The sequence below is a fragment of the Biomphalaria glabrata genome, chromosome 9, assembly GCF_947242115.1.
Source record: "Biomphalaria glabrata chromosome 9, xgBioGlab47.1, whole genome shotgun sequence".
Taxonomy (NCBI): Eukaryota; Metazoa; Mollusca; class Gastropoda; family Planorbidae; genus Biomphalaria; species Biomphalaria glabrata.
This window is the reverse complement of record NC_074719.1, coordinates 41,831,406-41,837,405: the sequence shown is the minus strand read 5'-3', so window position 1 is coordinate 41,837,405 and position 6,000 is coordinate 41,831,406.

Below are 6,000 nucleotides of genomic sequence, written 5' to 3'. Positions count from 1 at the left end.
ATAATATTGACATTATGCTCATCCCTACCCAGACTAGGCCCCGCGCGATCAGTTTTGCATAGGGCCCCCAAATGGTAGATATCACTCTTAAGAACTTTAAAAGGAAGGATGTGATAATAACTTCAAAAGGAATGATGTGCTAATATTATATGATATTACGTTATTGTTTGTTGTTTATGTTTTGTGCGAAAGCAAAAGGATTAGATGGAAATAAAAATAGAGTTTCCATTGGATTGATGAAAGATGAATAGAGGGGTAATAACTCGAGTGTGAAGTTTAATTCTGAAATTATAGACGCCAAACCCGAATAATGGACTATTCTTGCATTATTAAGAATAACTTTTGGATCTGTTATACTCGATTCTGTAAATTTCGCTTCAAGGTTAATTAGTGTAGCCATAAAATACTCGCCATTTAGATCTATTATTAGTAAAGGTAACAAGATACCTGGAATTCGCTGTTTATCATGCAGTTTTATTCGTGGCAACAAAGTTTAAAATGTAAAACTAACTTTAAAAAAAACTTTAATCTCTGTGGGAAAAAATATTTTTAAAATGTCAACAAAGTCAACGTACTGATAGACCTAGATCTAGGTTTAGTCTTTGTGATAAATTTTTAATCCATAAATGTTGAAAAAAAAGACACCCGTTGACACTATTTGTCAATCAAATATATTAATTTATGTATTTACAAATAAATTTCGGACACCCATTTGGGGGCCCCCCCTAGGTGGGGGCCCGGGGGGATTTTAAATTTCTCCCCCCCTCCCCCCCCCCTTAGTTACGCCACTGCTTTACCGGCACACTTTACAAAATTAGTGATTATCTAATAATTTTTTTAAATAAATACATTTTATATTCCGTGGTCCAAATTAAAAGAAAAAAATTTGAAGGAAAAAGAAAGACCACAAAAAAAGTAAAGATCTTACTGATGGAGATTGAATGAAAGCCAAGCGACAGATATAAGAGGAATGCAGAGCTTTCCATTTCAAATAAAATCTCTAGATCCCCAGCACTCTGTTGGTCTCTAAAGCCAGTTCTTTATTGCTTTATCCAAGAGCTGAGCAACTGGGAAGAAATGTGACACTGCTGGTACCGGAAAGGGCACTGATTCTAGTTGACAAGACATATACAAGACGCTTATTCTAGTTGACAAGACACAATACAAGACACTTATTCTAGTTGACAAGACACAATACAAGACATTTATTCTAGTTGACATGACACAATACAAGACACTTATTCTAGTTGACATGACACAATACAAGACATTTATTCTAGTTGACATGACACAATACAAGACACTTATTCTAGTTGACAAGACACAATACAAGACATTTATTCTAGTTGACATGACACAATACAAGACACTTATTCTAGTTGACAAGACACAATACAAGTCATTTATTCTAGTTGACATGACACAATACAAGACACTTATTCTAGTTGACATGACACAATACAAGACATTTATTCTAGTTGATAAGACACAATACAAGACACTTATTCTAGTTGATAAGACACAATACAAGACACTTATTCTAGTTGATAAGACACAATACAAGACACTTATTCTAGTTGAAAAGACATATACAAGACACTTATTCTAGTTGACAAGACATATACAAGACACTTATTCTAGTTGACAAGACACAATACAAGACACTTATTCTAGTTGACAAGACACAATTCAAGACACTTATTCTAGTTGACAAGACACAATACAAGACACTTATTCTAGTTGACAAGACACAATACAAGACACTTATTCTAGTTGACAAGACACAATACAAGACATTTATTCTAGTTGATAAGACACAATACAAGACACTTATTCTAGTTGACATGACACAATACAAGACATTTATTCTAGTTGATAAGACACAATACAAGACACTTATTCTAGTTGACAAGACACAATACAAGACATTTATTCTAGTTGATAAGACACAATACAAGACACTTATTCTAGTTGACATGACACAATACAAGACATTTATTCTAGTTGATAAGACACAATACAAGACACTTATTCTAGTTGATAAGACACAATACAAGACACTTATTCTAGTTGACAAGACATATATAAGACACTTATTCTAGTTGACAAGACACAATACAAGACACTTATTCTAGTTGACAAGACACAATACAAGACACTTATTCTAGTTGACAAGACACAATACAAGACACTTATTCTAGTTGACAAGACACAATACAAGACACTTATTCTAGTTGACAAGACACTTATTCTAGTTGACAAGACACAATACAAGACACTTATTCTAGTTGACAAGACACTTATTCTAGTTGACAAGACACAATACAAGACACTTATTCTAGTTGACAAGACACAAAGTGTTAATCTAATATTCAAGTCACAAGAGGGATGGTTATTACATCATTTAAAACTAGTGGAATTTTTTTTAATTAAAAGAAACTTGCACTTATATTTCAGCTCCTGAAATAGGAATTAAACATCTATACATTTTTAAATAGATAATCTTGATAAGATACATTATAGTTTCTTTTTTATTCAGTAGAAGATTATATTGCCAAACACACAAGACAACACCGTAAGTTCCTTCACAACAATTAAGGTTGACATCGGTCAGAAATTGTTCCAACTTGACGATCATTAGGTTGTTAGGTTGTCCTCTGTTATAGACACACGTACGTACACATGGCATGTATGACACATGTGTACGTACGTGTGTCATACATGCCAAACGAACGAAGTCCTTGACATTGGGATTCTTTCGAAAGGAACTGTCTTTAGTTTCTACGGAAGCCTAAAACTTCAGAGAAATATGACGCTAAATGTTTTTGTTGATGCGTTTACCAGCTGACAAGTATGAATTCCGATTGTAAATGTTTTTATGTCCAACAATGTATACATTAGGCTGGTCTAATCAATGTAAAAAAAATGTTCCTGGACATTACTCAGTCATTATCACGTTGTGTTTAAGTCATGTGTCCTACGCCATTGCGAATAGGCTGAGAGGTCCAAAGGAACTTGACTAATATAACCGCTTTTACTAAATTATTAGTAGAGAAACCTCCACAAGTTGACAGACCTGTACTTCTATACATTTCAAAATGGATAATCTTTATGTTATACCTATGGACTTTCAAAATATAATTGTTAATAAGATTTAATTGTTTAATTAATTTAAGAATTGTTTAAATAATTTAAAATAGGTAATGTAAATTATAAAAAAAAAAGATTATTTTATTTTTAACACCAGAATTCTGCTAATGTGATGTAGCTAGATTAAGTACCGACCTAGATTTAGATCCTCCCTGGCGTTCAGCCCATTGGGCGACAAGCTGTCCACTGGGAATGTCTGAAGCCTCTTCCCACCTGGTGTCCACTGCTCTGAGGTCCTTCATGAAAGTGTGGCGCCAGGCTATACGAGCGTTTTCTATGTATTGGCCTCCATGTCATCGCAACTCTTGGTATTCATTCTGTAGGAGGACAAGTTCTTCAAACCTCATGCAACGCTCGGTCACTACCTCATTAAGTGGTCGAGTCCAAATTTGGCATATAAATTTTTGTTTGTTTGAGACCCGATCTAAATAACTGACACATAAAATCCGTCTCAGCCATTTGTGTTGAGCCACCATTTTGTCTTTTCTCAATTTTGGCAGACGACTTCCTTGTCTCACATCTCACGTGCATACGTTGCTGTTGGGTTGGGGGGGGGGGACGATTGTGTTAGTAAGTATATTTTTGTCTCAAGTCCAATTGAATGGCTTGTCCTTATAGGCCGCCTCCTTTCCTATTCTGCGTGCGATGTTATGAGGTCGGAGCTTGAAGACTTAGGCAGTAAATCAAAACAGCAATTTGTGTCGTCTGATCAAACTTATTTCTTAACTTTTGTTAATTGTGTTAGGTTAAGGGGGAGGCGGATGGAGGGGGCGATGGGGGGACGGCATTAGGGAGTGGGCGGACCTTCCATTGGGAGAGGTTTTGAGCGGGGCAGAGGGGGGGGGGGAATGGAGAGGGACGGTCGACAAGTCTTGCCTGGTGCCCCAACAGTCCAACAGACTAAGGGATATGTAAAGGTAAAGGTAAGGGTTGGTTTAATTGTGTGGTATACCATTACGCTCATTCTCTGTAGGGTCAGACTTACGACAAGACCTTGCGGTCACTAAGTGCCTCAATGTTATAGGGGTCCTCAACCTCTTATAACTATTTATTAAAAGGGACATGTGCCGTAGCTAAACCAAATTGAGGGTGATAAGATTACATTTACAAGTATTTTATTTTGTTTCTGAAAGAGGTAGGATGCTATTAGAATTATTTATATAATTAAGTGAATTTGTATTTAAACTTGGAGAGGGTAGAGGGCCTTCTATTTTTCAAAAAAATTCTGCCAATGTGGCCTTCTCTTATTAGAATCCAGGACTGGTTCCATTTTGACAAAGTTTTCTCTGTATCGTCTTGTGTCACAGTCGTTCGTCTCTGTATCGTCTTGTGACGCAGTCGTTCGTCTCTGTATCGTCTTGTGACGCAGTCGTTCGTCTCTGTATCGTCTTGTGACGCAGTCGTTCGTCTCTGTATCGTCTTGTGACGCAGTCTTTCGTCTCTGTATCGTCTTGTGACGCAGTCCTTCGTCTCTGTATCGTCTTGTGACGCAGTCGTTCGTCTCTGTATCGTCTTGTGACGCAGTCGTTTGTCTCTGTATCGTCTTGTGACGCAGTCGTTCGTCTCTGTATCGTCTTGTGACGCAGTCGTTCGTCTCTGTATCGTCTTGTGACGCAGTCGTTCGTCTCTGTATCGTCTTGTGACGCAGTCGTTCGTCTCTGTATCGTCTTGTGACGCAGTCGTTCGTCTCTGTATCGTCTTGTGACGCAGTCGTTCGTCTCTGTATCGTCTTGTGACGCAGTCGTTCGTCTCTGTATCGTCTTGTGACGCAGTCGTTCGTCTCTGTATCGTCTTGTGACGCAGTCGTTCGTCTCTGTATCGTCTTGTGACGCAGTCGTTCGTCTCTGTATCGTCTTGTGACGCAGTCGTTCGTCTCTGTATCGTCTTGTGACGCAGTCGTTCGTCTCTGTATCGTCTTGTGACGCAGTCGTTCGTCTCTGTATCGTCTTGTGACGCAGTCGTTCGTCGTCTGCATAAGCCTTTTAAGAGCCTTCAGATCATTGTTAGTCGCGTCTGTATACCTTGGCTTGGGTTCGGAGAGTTAAAAACACATTAAAAAAGGGGGAAGGGAGGGGTGTAGTTTTGTTTTTGTTTTGCATGCTTCAGATGTTCTTTCGGAATTGTAGATTACGACATCCTAGCTCAAACCAGGCTGTCACGTGATACGTATTTTTCATTGTTTTATCAATATTATGATGAGGTCCATTCAACCGTCACACATGAAACGCTAGTAAGTCTTTCGCACAAGTCAGCCCTCCACACTTCGCTAGTAAGTCTTTCACACAAGTCAGGCCTCCACACTTCGCTAGTAAGTCTCTCGCACAAGTCAGTCCTCCACACTTCGCTAGTAAGTCAATCACACACGTCAGTCCTCCACACTTCGCTAGTAAGTCTTTCACACAAAATTTGAGTCGATGTATCTCCTTTTGGGTACATTACCATTTTGTTTTGTGGGGGCGTGTGGGGGGACGGGGTTATGTTTTTTGTTTGTTTGTTTGTACACATTTATAAACATTTTTTTTAGTTCCGATTATAGAAACAGTCTCACTTCGATTCACTTATGGAAGTAACAGGATGTCCGAGTTAAGAGTTGTTTTGCTGTTGACGTCCTGTGATTCACATAACTGCCCAAAGACGATGACCTTGCTGGTTACTTTACTTTCGGTGTAGGGATCCTCAATGTACATAAGAATGAAATCGAAACGCAAAAAAATAGTTTTCTTCACGAGTTGGGCTAAGGAAGATAACTGTTTAAAATAAGCTTGCGCTGATTGTGCACAGTAGTCTTCCTTGTATGTTCAACATGCCAATTACTTTAGTAAAATAATTTTATAGATATTTTTTTTTTAC